The 17,242-nt window shown below is 37.0% G+C and overlaps 1 pseudogene across 1 annotated transcript; it reads left to right on the top strand.

The window, feature by feature from the left end:
* Positions 1 to 16,336: 16,336 nt before the first annotated feature.
* Positions 16,337 to 16,985, top strand: LOC100412478 (cytochrome c oxidase subunit 6A1, mitochondrial pseudogene; annotated as a pseudogene). The gene has a single exon (XR_013519272.1). The product of XR_013519272.1 is annotated as a cytochrome c oxidase subunit 6A1, mitochondrial pseudogene (transcript).
* The last annotated feature ends 257 nt before the right edge of the window (positions 16,986 to 17,242 follow it).

The raw sequence follows: 17,242 nt of genomic DNA, 5'->3' as shown, positions 1-17,242 counted from the left end.
GAAACTCTGAGGGGTCACACTTTATTAGCTCTGTATTACAAATTAGGAAATTACAAGAGGTCAGGGGATTTTCCTGAGGCACTCTGTTAGTAAGCAGTGGATTCACAGTCTGCATAGTTGTTGATCTGGTTGGGCTGTGTCTCCACCCAAATCTCATCTTGAACTGTAGCTCCCATAATTCCTATGTGTTGTGGGAGGGACGGGGGGGCGCGGTAATCGAATCATGGGGGCAGGTCTTCCCTGTGTTGTTCTTGTGATAATGAGTAAATCTTATGAGATATGATGGTTTTATAAAGAGGAGTTTCTGTGCACATGCTCTCCCTTGCCTGACACCATGTAAGATGTCCCTTTGCTTTTCCTTCTTCTTCCACCATGACTGTGAGGCCTCCCCAGCCATGTGGAACTCTGAGCCATTAAAGCTCTTTGTCTTTATAAATTAGTCTGAGGTATGTCTTTATTAGCAGCATGAAAACAGACTAACAAAGTTGTCAAGCCAGAAACTAGGGAGGGATCACTGACATTTGCCCTTGTTTACACCCTAATTCTTCACCAAGTTCTGCTTGTTTTTGCTTCTAAACAGATGTTGACTCTTCTCACAACTCCCTATTGTGGCTACCTCCCTGTGTCAGCTTCCCTTCTTCTTCCTGAGATGACTGCAATGGCCTATCCAGCTTCCTATGTCTAACACATGGCAGCCAAAATGACTCTCTCAAAATGTGAATCTGATCACTTATGCCCTTAATGTCTTCCCCTTGCTTTTTAAACAAAACCAAATTCCTAACGATAACCCATATAGATTCTGAGGGTCCGCTGCCCTCCCCCTCCAATTCTCCAGCATGTCATGTACACACTGTCTTCACTTCTTATTCTGGGCTGCAGCCACACTGTTCTTTCAGTCCCACGATTGAAATCTTCTTTGCTTTTTTAAATGCTTCTGCTTCTTCTACCCCTGCTCTTCCCTCTGCCTAGAATGTTCTTTACCAGCTCTCTACCTAGTTAACACCTACTTGTTTATCAGATCTCAGACCACATTCATTTTTTCAGCAAGAATCCTTTGCCCCCAAATAGTGTGTTCTTTTCTTCGTGGCACTAATCTCATTTAATTTTACAAGCATTAGTTTCACCATTGGACTGGTGTCTGTCTCCCCACTGGTTGGAAGCACCTTGAAGGCACCAACCATGTCTGTTTTGTTCACCACAGCATCCTTCTTTAACCAGCACAAGACCGGAAAATAGTTGGCGTCCATTGATGTCTGTTGGATGGATGGATGGATGGACACACAGATATGAAATGAAGGGGGACAGTGAGAAGCCCAGCCTACTGCCCATTTTTGTTCTCCACATTCATCTGAAAGATGATCTTTTTTCTTCTTTGCACACTCAGTCGTGTCTTCAGTATGTGTATGCATGTTAAGCACTGGAAGACAAGTGATTCCTACAAACCTAAAAGAGGCTGGCTACCAGGCTCATGATAGCAATGAATAAAACTGGAGGAAAAACAAAAAAATACAGAGTTCTAATCACCACAAGACAGTGTGAAGAGCACTAACATGGTGTCTGCAAACGTGTTTCCAGGCACAACTCTGTCGTCCTTAGCTGCACAATCCTACAGAAATCTATTTGCTTAGTTTCTCCAAATGTTATTTTTTTTAAAAGTTGAAGATACAATGTTATCTTTATCTTTAAAATGCCTGTTTGCTTATTAATGTTTCAGTTATTTCTATTATGGCATTTGAATTCATTACGTAGAGCATTTCACATAGGATATAAGATGGAAGTTTAAAATTAGAGATTTCATAGAAGTATGGCTTTTAAAGTTCATTTAGCATTGTTTCCAGGCCAGATTCTAGTGTTTTGCTGCATTTTAAAATAGCAATTTAAATGTTCCATTTCTTTTATTCACTGTAGCCATATATTTGCCACTCTATAAACTTTAACATGGAAGAAGCCATGTTACTTAATTATCAAAATTATTAATTTATTTTTATCATAAAATGTTGCTGAGTAGAGTTAGTTTATATACTACTGTTCAGGGCTGCAGCATGTCATCTATCTCTCAAACTTCAAAACATATTTTCTTTTTTAAAAAAATCAATAAACTATAAGCACCACGAGTTGAGCTTCATCTTCTTGCTGAATTCTATTTGTACACTTTTCAGAAGTTACTTCTGAAAGGGAAGAGAAGCAAACTTCAGATCTGTGTTGAGTCTAATTAAGATAAGTACATTGGGTGACTTGGAATAAGACCCACACCACCAGGAAACTTCGGTTCATTTCCCAAGTGTAAATAAACACATCCACTTTGCTGTTAATAAAAGCAATGGCAGGGCAATAAAAAGCTTGGCTGACATGAATAAAGATGAAGTTGTGAATACTTAATGACAAAATGAGTTAAGAGACGCAGACCTGGAATAAGTCAGTCTGAATACATGTGAATTTCTACCAGTGAGGGCAGGACCTGTAAGTTTCACACTAATGCTGAGCTTCAAATGTGTGAGTTCCATAAATTCATTTTCAAACTAGACTTTGTGGTTTATTTTTAGATCTGGCATTTAAAATGCAGTAGAAAAGCAATGCTCATGAATGCTGTACGTGGTGTTTCTTTTTCAGGTGGTGGGTGAACATGGGTTGAAGAAGAGACCAAGTTGGAGATTTACAGACATTCAATTCCCTTTTATATAAAGGTTAATTCCAAATGTACCATCTTAGAAACCTGTTTAAAAGTGTTCATATCCAGAAAGCAAATGAGGGGTTTTATCTAACAGGAAGGAAGAGAGATGCAGGTGGTGGCCATATTTTGTTTAGGGCTCATACAAACTTGCAGATTGGCAAACAGGTTTGTAAGCATTAGCTGGGAGATCTTGGGAAAGTCCCTTCCCCACTATGGGCTCAGTTTTCCAAGCAATACACTATTTTAAAATGGATGTCTTCCAAAGTCCCTTTAGCTATAATATCATAGGATGCTATGAGTATTTTCATGATTTCATGGAAGCATGAGTTAAAATTTTTATTTTATTGACTTATTTATTTGACGGAGTTTTGCTCTTGTTGCCCAGGCTGGAGTGCAATGGTGTGATCTTGGCTCACCACAACCTCCACCTCCCAGGTTCAAGCAATTCTTCTGCCTCAGCCTCCCGAGAAGCTGGGATTACAGGCATGCACCACCACTCTCGGCTAATTTTGTATTTTTAGTAGAGATGGGGTTTCTTCATGTTGGTCAGGCTGGTCCTGAACTCCCAACCTCAGGTGATCTGCCCACCTCGGCCTCCCAAAGTGTTGGAATTACAGGCGTGAGCCACCGCGCCCGACCGAGTTGAAATTATTTCTGCCTTTGAGTTTTCATTAAAAAGATTTGCCTTCTGATTTTCACATGAGTATCTTGTAAGTTTGGTTGCTGAAAGTCATTCCAGACAATTTGATCTATGGCACCATTCAATCATTAATTCAACAAACACTTATTGAGTGCCAGGTACCATGTCTCCAACAAGTGTCAGGAGATCCTCAACTGAAAACCAAGCTTAGAAATAAAATTTTTCATTTGGATTTGGTCACCAGGGAGGCCCTCTCTGTTCAGCATGTGATCCCTACAATCATCTTTATTTCAATCTTTTCTAACTATATTGGTATTCCCAGTATTGATTATATAACTAAAATAAAATGTATGCATGTTTAAGTGTTTGTTACGGCCCCAAACTAGACAGACTTTTAACAAATTTAAGGAAAGTATTTGGAAGAGTTAACTCTATGACATAGAGTATGTGAAACACCTGAAACTTACTTCGAGTGGCCTAAGAGAATACGAGAGATAGGTGGCCCTTCTCAGAGGCAGCCAAAATTGAGATTCAATAGGATGTCCTGACACCTGCCAATTAAGAAAATAATACATCAGGATACTGTGAGACAGAAAACTCATTTCATGTATTAGCCCCAAATTCCAAGAAATGATTTGCAATAAAGGTGTTTCTCAATGAGTAGCTGTATGTAGCATGATGAGTAAGTGATAGTAAGAATTCACTTATTTAAAGATGATTGACAGTTCTCCCAAGTAACACTGAAGGAGCCATCTACTACAAAAAGTTACTTATTTACCTCCATAAGTACCCTGTATTTATGTAAATATAAAACAAACATTTATTAGTATGGGTATTGTGTGGAAAGCAGAGGATTAGCAGTGCATTAAAAATGATCTCTACCCCCTTGCATATAATTTAGAGAGAAAAGATAGTGACATAAATAAGTATTCTAGAAGTCCAATTTTTAATGGCAGCGTAATGATAGTCCTGCTCCTTTTATATCTTTGAAATCACCCAAAACAACTAAGAGTAAATATAAGTGTGAAATACATAGTTTGGACACACACACACACACACACACACTACATTTGCAGGAAACAATTCATTGTTGAGGAATAACAACCTCCATTACAAGCGGCCCTATTTCTGCCAAGCTCTGTTGACAAGATAGAAGTTTGAATCCTAAAACAATTCACCCACATATACAAAACCCTGAGTAATGAGAAACCAGGGACAATTCCTGCTGGCCTAAAACACAGTCCTGATCTCCCCAACTGAAACTTCCTAAAAACAACTAGTCCAGGAGGAACTTTTCATATTTGAAACTGAGTAGGAATTTTTTGTAAGAAAATATTATATAAAAATGTCACAAGAAAAAAAATGGGTAAAGAAACTGGAAGAATAAGTGACAAAGAACCCACATTAGAAAACATAAAAGGAGATGAAAATTATAATCCACATACTACCATGAATTTTTAAAACTGGAAACAATTACAACTAACAAAACAAGAGCACAAAGCAAAAACAAAGAGCTAGAAAAGCTACTAGAAGATTATAAGGAAATGATATATTAACTGGTAGAACTCAAGAAAGAAGTAAAATGGATAAATCATTACTAAAAAAGGTTACATTGGAAGCAGTACAAGAGAGAAAAAGAATTCCTGGAAACATAGTAATGGACATAAACACAAGAATAAAAAAATTATTTTAGGAAATAAAAACCAACAAAACATTTTTTAAAGTTTTTAAAATTTTAACTGAAAAATAAACAAAGCACATAAAGCATAATTATAATGGTCACGGAAGAGAACTGAAATAAGGAGCTAAATTAAAGGTATATTTTAAAATGTAGTTCAAGAGAATCATCAAAAAAAAGAGGAAGCTTTGAATTGAAAGAGCATATTGTTTCCCAATTGTGGGAGATAAGAAGGCAGAGAAAATGGATACAAAATAAACATCAGTACATATTACAGTAAAATTCCCTGATTTCGTAAACAAATAATTATTTTGCTAGCCTGAAAAAAAAAAAAAGAAAGATCAATTTGTCTACTAAGGAGAAGGAAAAAAAATAGGCTGGGCGCAGTCGCTCACCTTTGTAACCCCAGCATTTTGGGTGGCCGAGGCAGGCAGATTGCCTGTGGTCAGGAATTCGAGACCAGCCTGGCCAACACAGTGAAACCCCATCTCTACTAAAAATACAAAAATTAACCGGGCATGGTGGTACATTCTTGTAATGCCAGCTACTCAGGAGGCTGAGGCAGGAGAATCACTTGAACCTAGGAGGTCAGAAAGTGCAGTGAGCTGAGATCTCACCACTTCACTCTAGCCAGGGCAACAGAGCAAGACTCCATCTCAAAAAAAAAAAAAAAAATCAAGTGACTTCAGATTTATCTGCTTGAACCTAAGAAGTGCTCCAGTACAATGCCTACAAAGATTTTCAAGGAATAAACTATGACTCAAGAATTTTAAACTCAGCCAAACTGTCATTCACATACAAAACCTATAGATAAGTATGTTTCCCATGAAACTTTTCTGAGGAAACTATAAGAAGAGAAAATTCACTAAATCAATGACAAATGGAGAAACTACACTGAAATACAGACAATGAACAGTTAATCCACTTAACTCTTTGGCTACAGCTAAAGAAAACATAGAGATAAAGGCTATGTAAACAAATATAAATGGGAGCCCAGCACAGTGGCTCACTCCTATAATTCCAGCTACTCTGGAGGCTGAGGCAGGAAGATCACCTGAGGCCAGAAGTTTGAGAGTAGCCTGGGCAAACAAAGCAAGACCCCTATCTCAAAAAGAAAAAAATATATATTTTTTAAGTAGCCGAGTGTGGTGGTGCATATCTGTAATCCCAGTTACTTGGGAGGATGAGGTGGGGGTATTACTTGAGCCCAGGAGTTTCAGGCTGACATGGGCTATAATCACACCACTGCACTCCAGCCTGAGCAACAGACTAAGGATCTCCTCTCTTAAAAAAACAAAACAAAATAAAATGTAAATGGTATATACCCTGACAACATAAAAGATGATTAAACAATAATCATCTGTTTAATAATGATTAAACAGAAAAAAGACAGGGAATTACATAATTTAGTAGTTTTCTCATTATTTATATGCAAGAAAATCAGGAGATAATGGTAATAGAGTTATAAGTATATAAGGCTATAAAAGTATATGTTAAAAATATACATATGTAATCCAATAACTGAATGGAAAACAGAGGAAATACACTGATTTCAATATTGAGGAAAAATACAAACACAGAAGAACAGTGACAACAAAAAATTCACCTACAGAGATTATGTGGAAAAACATTTTTAAGCACTAAAAATAGAATTAACATAAAATATAATGACAGAAAAAGTTGAAGTCTATCTGTAGACTTCAGCTACATCTCACTGCAAATGATTTGATGAAATATGTTTACCAAAAGAAAATGATCCAAGTAATGAAGTACCACATAGAAGTTTCTGAAAAATAACTATCAAAATCCCAGCTGCTCTTTTTGCTGAAATTGAAAAGCCAACCCTAATTCATTTGGGAAATGCAAAGACCCACAATTGCCAAAAACAGTCTTGGAAAAAAAAAGAACAAAGTTAGAGGACTCATAGCTCCTGATGTCGATAGTTAACCACAGAGTCACAGTAATCAAGACAGTATGGTACTGGCTTAAAGACAGAAATATAAAACAGTGAGATCAAATTGAGAGTCCAGATATAATCCCCTACTTCATGGTCAACTGACTTAACAAGGCGCTAGCACGTTTCAATAAAACAATAGTCTTTTTGACAAATGGTGCCAGTACCACTGACTATCCACATAAAAATAAATAAAGATGGATCCCTACTTCACAAAAAAATTTACTCTAAATGGATCAGAGATCTAAATGTCAGGGCCAAAACTGTAAAACTGTTAGAAGAAAACATAGGAGTAAATCCTTCTGACCTGGGATTAGAGAATTACTTATTAGATATACGAAAAGCATAAGAGAAAAAAAAGTTAAATTTAACTTGAACAATAAGAAATTTTGTGCTTCATAAGGCATCACCATGAAAGTGAAAGGTAACCCACAGAATGGGAGAATATATTTGCAAACATTTGTAAATATCTGCTAAAGGACTTCTAACAAGAATATATAAAGAACTCTTACAATTAAACAATAAAAGGACAATTAGCCCAATTTTATTTAATTTATTTTTTTATTTATTTGTTTGTTTATTTTTGAGACAGTGTCTCACTCTGTTGCCAAGCTGGAGGTCAATGGCACAATCTCAGCTCACTGCAATCTCTGCCTCCCAGGTTCAAGCGATTCTCCTGCCTCAGCCTCCCAAGTAGCTGGGACTACAGGCACATGCCACCACACCCAGCTAATTTTTGTATTTTTAGTAGAGATGGGGTTTCACCATATTGGCCAGGATGGTCTCCATATCCTGACCTCATGATTCGCCCGCCTCGACCTCTCAAAGTGCTGGGATTACAGGTGTGAGCCACTGGGCCCTGCCTAGCCCAATTTTTAAAATGAGCAAATGATCTGAGATTTAAATAGCTATTTCTTCAAAGAAGATATTCAAATGTCCCATAAGCACATGAAAACAAAAAAATTCTACATCGTTAGTTTTTAGGGGACTGCAATCCAAAGCCACAATAAGATACCACTTCTCACCTACTAGAATGGCTAAAATCAAAAAGATGGACAATAACATCTGTTGGTGAGGATGCAGAGAAATTAGAACCCTCCTACATTGCTGGTGGACATTTTAAAATGGTGCAGCCACTTGCCAAACAGCTTGGTAAATCCTCAAAAAACTAAATATAGAATCACAATTTGATCCAGCAATTTTACTCTTAAGATATCTGTTTTAATTCATTCAGGCTGCTATAATAAAATGGCTTAAACTGGGTAGCTTATAAATAACAGAAATTTATTTTCTCACACTGCTAGAGACTGGGGTGTTCAAGATCAAGGCAATGGCAAATTTGGGGTCTAGTGAGGCCTCATTTTCTGCTTCATAAATGGTTGTCTTTGTGCCATAATTTTGCACAGCAGAAGGGACAAGGCAACTTTATGGGACCTCTTTTGTAAGGGTAGTAATCTCATTCATGAGGACTCTGTGCTCATGACCTCATCACCTTTCCAAGGCCCCATCTCCAAATACGAACATTTGTGATTAGATTTCAACATTTGAAAACTTGGGGGAAACAAAAACATTCAAACCATAGCAATATCCGAGAGAAATAAAAACATATGTCCTACCAAAAACTTGTACTTAAGTATTCACAGCAACATTATTCATGATAGCCAAAAAGTAGAAACAACCAAAATCTTCATCACATGATCAACTGATAAACAAAATGTCTTATATTCCTACTATGAAATATTATTCAACCGTAGAAAGAAACGAAGTTCTGATACATGCTGCAACATGAATGAAGCTTTGAAATATTATGCTAGTGTTTTAAAGAAGCCAGAAACAAAAGGCCACAGATCCCATTAACATGAAATGCTCAGAACAGGCAAATTTATAAAACACAGAAAGTATTTTAATGATTGCCAGAGACTAGGGGGAGGGATGCATGGGAGTGGTTGTTCATGGCTATGAGGCTTTTTTTGGAGGTGATGAAAATATTCTGGAATTAGATAGTGACACTCTGTAAATCTATTTTTAAAAACACTGAATTGATCATATTAAAAGCGTGAACTTTATGGCATGTAAATTACTTCTAAAAGAAGCTGTTATTTTTTTAAATGAGAGAGAAGGAGGTGTTTTGACATGATTATCAAAATATGTATAATAAAGGAAAAAAGCAAGGTGATATTGTATGTTTTACACATGTGTAAAAACTAGATCAATAGGAAGAGATATAGATTATATATAGATATATAGAGAGATTTACTGACAGGTGTGGGAGGGAAGCCAACATTTTATTCTATATCCTTTTATGCTTTTTGTTGTTTGAACTATGTGCAGGTGTTATATCTATTAAAATAATAGGAATTCAATGGCTTACTCTAAGGAAGACCATGCTCATCAGCATATGAGAGGCAGACAAAATGCTTTCCATAGCAAGATGAGCACCTACACAGCAGGTAGAACATGGGAGGATTCCAAGTGGAAAGAAAATTTAAGACAAGTCTATGAACCCCAGCACTTTGGGAGGCCAAGGCGGGCGGATGACCTGAAGTCAGGAGTTCGAGAGCAGCCTGGCCAACATGGCGAAACCCCATCTCTAATAAAACTACAAAAAAATTAGCCACCTGTCTGTAGTCCCAGCTACTCAGGAGGCTGAGGCACAAGAATGGCTTGAACCTGGGCAGTGGAGGTTGCAGCGAGCCAAGATTGCACCATTGCACTCAGCCTCAGTGACAGAACGAGACTCCATCTCAATTAAAAAAAAAAAGGATAGAAAAGAAAAGAAATTTAATACAAGTCTAAAAAGATCTCCTGACTCCATTTAATCAGAGCCAAAAGCACTCAAGTCAGAAAGAACTAAAAGAGCAAACAAGTGAGGACCGCCTCTACAGTGGTGTGGCAGGCTGGAGTGCAGGTGTCTGTAACGGAGGTAGACCTTTGCGATCTGCTAAGCTAACAATACTCACTACTAAAAAATTCAGTTGCATTTATTAACAGCTCTATCACTCTCTTAAATGAAAATGGGAAAGAATAAGGCAAAACTCTAGGCCAAGCATTGTCTCTAATGTATAATCTAGTATGTTGAATATTCAAAAGTAGTGACTATCATTTTTCAATGTTTTCTCTCTAACGTATTACATTTTGGAGAGAAACGATGACACCAGAATCCCCTGATTCTCCACCGATATCTCCCATCTTCCTTTCCCACCTTCTTTCCCTCCATACTCTTGATCTGCCTGGGAATAATCTGCAATAATAATAAATACTTCTAAAGCAAATGCATCTGAAAAGATCCCAGAATTCAGCATGACTCCCTCTCCATCAGAGTATGACTGTCGGTCAGGACCTTATGAGGGTCCCCGGCACCTGGTGCTGAGAACAGAGAGCAAGTCACCCACCACAGCTGCCTTCATCTTTCAGCAGGTACAGAAAGTGTCACATATTCCTCCAAGTATTGTCATCATTATGCATACCATCACACTTGGGAGCATTACGGTCTTCTGGCCAAGGCTGAAATGGGAGCACTGGGGCCCATTCTTGCGTTCCCGAGTTCAAGGCTGTACAATTTACGTTTGTTAAAATGCATGTGTCCTCTAACCCACTATTTCTCTTCAAGATATTTATCTTAGAAAAATGATAAATATCCTGTGCAAAATGATTCATATATGAAGATACACTGAATCATAGTTTGTAATAGTGAATAAGCAGGAAAGCAAAATACCTGTTATTACGGAGATGGTTAACCAAATTATGATGGAGCCATACTGTGAAATATGACATTGCATTTAAAAAGAATGAGATAGATCTACATATACGCACATGGAAAGCTTTTCAAGATCATCAACAAAGGAAAAAATCAAGGTGCAGAACAGTGGGGTATTCAAATAAACATACATATATCTTCACATGAGAATATAAATACATTGGAAAACGACTAGAAGTATTCACACCAAATTGATCATGGTTTTGATGGGCAAAGAGACCAGAAAGAGGGCTGAAAGTGAAACATTTGGTTTCGTCTACATTAATTGGATTTCTTTAAAACAAACATGTTTTTGTGTATTACCTGTGTAACTAAAACAAAAAACAAAAGAAAACACTGACTCATTAACTTTGTGAAAATTTTGAAAAATACAAAAATACATAAAGCAGCAGATTAAATGGTACTTGTAACCCTACCATCCAGAGATATCTACAATTAATATTTGAATGAATTTTCTCCCAGTGTTCTGTAGACCTTTTTACCATGAATTGTTCCAAGGTTTTAAAATGTAAAGTCCACACTAGAGAGCATTGACCATGATGATGTTGAGCAAGGGTTGCACACCCTTAAATTCTATTAAAAATCAGTCCAGGCCCGGCGTGGTGGCTCACCCCTGTAATTTCAGCACTTTGGGAGGCTGAGGTGGACGGACTGCCTGAGGTCGGGAGTTCAAAACCAGACTGAAAACATGGAGAAACCCGATCTCTACTAAAAATACCGAATTAGCTGGGCATGGTAGCACGTGCCTGTAATCCAAGCTACTTCGGAGGCTGAGTCAGGAGAATCACTTGAACCTGGGAGGTAAGGTTGTGGTGAACTAAGATTGCTCCACTGCACTCCAGCCTGAGCAAGAAGAGCAAAACTCCATCTCAAAAGAAAAAAAATTAGCCCAACATGGCATGGACATAATAATTTCAATTAAATGTGAAAACTTATAACTTATAGTACAGAAACAACAGAAGTGAAATGCCCTGAAGTGTCAGAACAGATTATACTATCACTTACGATTGATGCAGCCCTTAAACCCAATTTTAAACCCATTTTACAATATGCAATGATTATGTTATGCTGCTTTTATAATCCAAATAAAGCTTTAAAATCTTTCAAGTTCTTTCAGGAGCAAAATATTTTAAAGTGAAATTTTGCTCCTTTTCATTCCTGCTATAAATTCCACAACATCAAAAACCAAGGTCTAGCAAGCATGTCAATGCCAGAATCAAAACGAGATCTCCAATAATGGCAAGTCAGAGGGAGGGGAACTGAGAAAAGTATGTCTCCACCTCACCTCATAGGAAACCCTGTAGGTGGCCTAGCCTGGAAAAAAATAGATGTGACATCTTACTTCTCTCACTGTCTGATTCAAAATGATCTGATCTGTAACAAGCTCCAGATTGGGCGGTGACAGAAGTACATTTTCAGGAGGGTCACTGGGAAGTGACCACAACCACCACACTGTCTGACGTGGAGAAGTTCTGTAAGTAGAGCTTGCTGAAGAGAGACAGAAAGAATCTCAAAAGCAGATGCGCGGTGTTGTGTTTTGTAGATTCTCTATTAGTTCAGCATATCAGAGAATAGAAAGAATTATGTTTCAACAAAGCACAGTTGAGAAAGGCAAATGAAGGGGAAAGAGGTGGGATAAAGATTCACTGAACAAAAAAAAAAAAACACATACGAAGAGTAAAAGAAGTCCTCATTGGGGATAGTAAATGCCAAAACTGATGTTGCAGAAAATTGAATTAGTAATGTGAAAAACAACTAGAAAATCATTCTCAGATTTAAAAGAAAGTGATCATTAGACTAGAGTGATAAAACGATTTATAAAGGATCATGGAACATATTCTGACATGGACAAAATTGAGATTCCTTAAAAGCAATCCATAACAAATAAGAAAATAATAATCTAAAACATAATAAAAGAAAATTTCCCTTAGATCAGTAATTCTCAAAATGTGGTCTTCAAACGTTGTGGGTCCAGGACACTTTCAGAGAGTACACTAAGTCAAAACTATTTTCATAATAAAGTGATGATGTTATTTGCCTTTTTTCACTGTTTTAGTAGTGATAGTCATAGCACAAAAGCAATAATGGAAAAAACTCTAGCACCTTAGCTCAAATCAAGGCAGTAGCACCAAACTTTGTAGCCATTACGTTCTTTACACCCATGCACTTATGTTTTTAAAAATGCCAGTTTCATTTAAGAATGTCCCCAGTTAAACATTAAAAGTATTCATTTTATCACATCTTGGCCCTTGCAAACAAGCATTTGATATTCTGAGTGATAATTATAGCATGGTATTCAACCTTGAAGCCACTCCAGGGATTCTCTCCTCCTAGGATTCACGCTCTTGCATAGGCTTCTCCCACACTAACCAGGGATTACCTGTATAACTAACAGAATGTTGCAAAAATAATGGTGCATGACTTCCAAGGCTAAGTTCTAAACGATAACATTTTTCCTTTCTCTCTTAGATTGCTTCCTCTAGACAAGCAAGCTGTCAGCTTATAAAGACCCTTAAGAAGCCCCAGGGAGGTTTTCATGAGAGGAATTGAGGTCCACCTCAAAGTCTAACCAGCATTAACTTGTCAGGTACATGAATGAGCCATCTTGGCAATGGATCTTCCAGCCCCAGTCAACCCTTGTGATGAAACTGTGTGAGATAATAAATGTTTATTTTTGTGTTAAGTTGCTAAATTTGGGGGCAATTTGTTATACCCTAAAATCCTATACCACATAGCATAGTACAATGGTTGCTCCATTAGTGTGCAAGAATGGTTTATTTATTGCTCACACTGCAGGCTCTTGATGAAACAGTATCCACTTTGAAAATTTGTAGTCCTCATAGAAGAGGGGAAGGAGGGAGAAGCATGATTTGGTTTCAGACTTTCACCTGGAAGTGACACATATGGTTCCTGTTTTAAATGGGGTTATTTTTTAGGTAAATTAATTGCCAGTGGAATTAGCCACTTCCTTCATGAAATAGCACTTTTACTGACCAACTATGGGTATTCATATATGGGAAAGGCAAATAAATGGAAAAGAGGTGGGATAAGGATTAACAGAAGGAAAAAAAAAACCACAGTTACAGATACTTATCTCAAAAATGAACAAAGTGAACTATCGCTTCAAGGACAACTGACAGCATTTGTTGCCAATGATAAAACTTTGGCTTTTAAAGGAAAATTAAAAATTTGGAAAATGTATATCTGCCACTATGAATCTGACAGTTTTCCAATATATAAGGTTTTTCTGATAAAATAATGGCAATATTAAACAATGTGACTTTTCTAACATAGTATAATGAAATGTGTCAACATTCAGGAGATCTACACAGTTCAGTAAATCAATATTTTCTAAATGACCAATGCATCCATTCTAAATGCATGATAGAGCAATGGATTTTAATGTAATGCAGGACAAAGAGACCATTAATATGATTTTTCACAGTTCATGTTGCAACTCACCTTTAAGAAATTACCACTTGCCAAGTTTTGGCAAAATATCAAAGAAAAATATCCATAATCATCCAAAAAACTTTTAAAATATCCCCTCTCTTCTCTAATTACATAGCTGGGTGATACTGGGTTTTCTTCAAATGCTTCAGTCAAAACAATGTCATACAGCAAGTGGATAAAGAAGCAGACACAAGAATTTCATCATTTTTATATACTCCTCTTGAAGAGATTTGCAAAAATAAAAAGCTATTTCATTTGGGAATATATAGCCAGTTTTCATAATGGACTAAGATGTAATTGGGGTTTTCAGGTGAATTAATAAGTATTTTTTGATTCTCTGTTTTAATTGTTAATATGTCAAATATTGATAGACATATCACACACAAACAAAAGTTTGGAGAGGTAGACCTTTTAAACTTGAGACCATAAAGTTCGAAAACAACTGCCTTGGCCAAAGAAAAAGATATGTGTATGCCTAAAGGAAAAGTTTACCGTATCTGTTACTCAGAATGGGCTTGGTTATGCTGTGGTAACAAATGTCTCCAAAATTACAATGTCTTACAACAAGAAAGGTTATTTATTGCTCACACTATAGGCTCTTGAGGAAACAATATCTACTTTGGAAATTTGCAGACATTATGGCAGAGAGGAAGGAAGGAAAAGCATGATTTGGTTTCAGACTTTCACCTGAAAGTAACACACGTGTTTCCTGTTTATATGTCATTGAATAAGGTAAGGCACAGGGACAAACTTGACTTTGCATGCAAGGGCACTAGATATGGTGAATTGTAATGAAGTGTATCATACCACATTTCAGCAAAAGTCAATTTGAAGAACCTACATCATAGACACATGTGAAAAAAAGAATTAATGACAGAAATAAAGAAAATAATACAAGTATATGCAGAGGGAAAAAAGATTGCAAGAAAGAAAGAGAAGAAAAGAATAAAAGAAAAGGGAAGAAAAGAATGGAGGGAGAGAGGAAAGAAGGGAGGAGAGGGGAGCAGAGGGGAAGAAGAAAAAAGGAGATGGGGTGGAAAGGGGGAGGAAAGTGGGGAGGGGGTGGGGAAGGGGAAGGGAAGGGAATATCAAACTGAGTTCAGTTTTCTCTGCAACTTTAAATGCCAAAAGACAATGGATAGCTACAGAGTTTTAGGGGTAAAATGATGTGACTCAAAAAAAATTGTTTTGGTCAGATTTCAAAGCAGTAGAAAGCCATTTGAGATGTTTAAGGACTCAGAAATATATCACCCTTAAATACAGCTGAGAAATGAGAAAGCTGCATTATGAATAAAATGTCAGTGAGCCTGGAAACTAAACTAAAATAATGTTAAATATGTATTTGTCATATATCTGATCATAAAATGGAAGGCAAATAACAAAAATTATTTTTGCAAAGGTGTATTACTCTGTTATCATGCTGCTAATAAAGATGTACCTGAGACTGGGTAATTTATAAAGGAAAAAAGGTTTAATTAACTTCACAGTTCTGCAGGGCTGGGGAGGCCTCAGGAAACTTACAATCATGGCAGAAAGGGAACTAAGCATGTCCTTCTTCACATGGAAGCAGGAAGCAGAAGTGCTGAGCAAAAGGAGGAAAAGCCCCTGATGAAACCATTAGATTTCATGAGAACTTACTCGCTATCACTAGAAAAGCTTGAGGGTAATTGCCCCCATGATTCAATTACCTCCCACCAAGTCCCTCCATGACACATGAGGATTATGGGAACTACAATTCAAGATTAGATTTGGGTGGGGACATAGCCAAATCATATCAAAATAAATAGTATATTTAAAAAAACAGCTTAATAATAGCAATCAAGAAATTTCAGATATCTTTCAGATAAAGACTAGGAAATGGGAATTGAATAAGCTAATAATAGCAATCAAGAAATTTCAGGTATCTTTCAGATAAAGACTAGGAAATGGGAATTGAATAAGCTAATAATAGCAATCAAGAAATTTCAGGTATCTTTCAGATAAACAAAGACTATGAAGTGGGAGTTGAATAAGATATCGTTTTAAAATTTCTATTTCTGAAATTAAATATTACTTCCCTCTTGCATCTGAAAATTCGGGAAATATAGTCTAAAAGCTTTAAAATTGTTTATGTAATTAGTAATCAAAATAAAGATTACATGTATTTCTTTCAGATAATATAAAAGATTAAAACAGAATTTTCGACTTCCGCTTCCGGTGCTGCAAAGGTCCAGGTCGAAGATGGCGGCAGCTGTTGCGTCTCAGCTTTCTAGGCTGCTGGGTCGGTCCCGCCCACAGTTGGGGCGGCCTATGTCCAGTGCAGCCCATAGCGGAGAAGGTTCAGCTCGCATGTGGAAGATCCTCACTCTCTTCGTCGCGCTCCCTGGGGTGGGAGTCAGCATGCTGAATGTGTACCTGAAGTCGCAAAAAGAGCACGAGAGACCCGAGTTTGTCGCCTACCCTCATCTCCGCATCCGGACCAAACCGTTTCCTTGGGGAGCTGGTAACCATACCCTATTCCATAACTCTCATATGAATCCACTTCCAACTGGCTATGAAGATGAATAAAGAGAATCTGGACCACTGTCTGGGCACTAGGGACCACAGCGCTGGTTTGGGCCATTACTCTGCACATGGACCAGAAAAAGTATACGGGACCTTAAGCTCACCTTCTTTACCTGTATCAAATGATGACTGGTATACTGATCTTCCATTCCTTTGCTTGTGGCAGGAGATGGCTTAAATAAATAACTTAAACTTAGATTGGTCATGAAAAAAAAAAGATTAAAACAATGAAACCTTCTAATAAAGATATGAAAAAAGCTTAACAGAACAAAAAGTAAGATTTCATAATTCTTTGTGAAGAACAAATTTATTATCTGAATTTTAAGCCCTTAAAATGGCTTTTAAGATTTTCAATTTTGAAAAATCACAAAAGAAAAGAGACCAGAGAATAATAATTATCACAATAAAAATAAAGGTTAAAAAAATTGTTTAAGCAGAGATAAAAAACAACTTCAGGTAAGTTGAAATTTATATTTGCATGCAACAAATTCTTTTCTTTTAACATAAAAGATTGAAAAAGCTATGTACATTTTAAGTGATATCGT

This window comes from Callithrix jacchus, chromosome 6 (genome assembly GCF_049354715.1).
Source record: "Callithrix jacchus isolate 240 chromosome 6, calJac240_pri, whole genome shotgun sequence".
NCBI lineage: Eukaryota > Metazoa > Chordata > Mammalia > Primates > Cebidae > Callithrix > Callithrix jacchus.
This window is presented reverse-complemented; position numbering and strand designations above follow the sequence as displayed.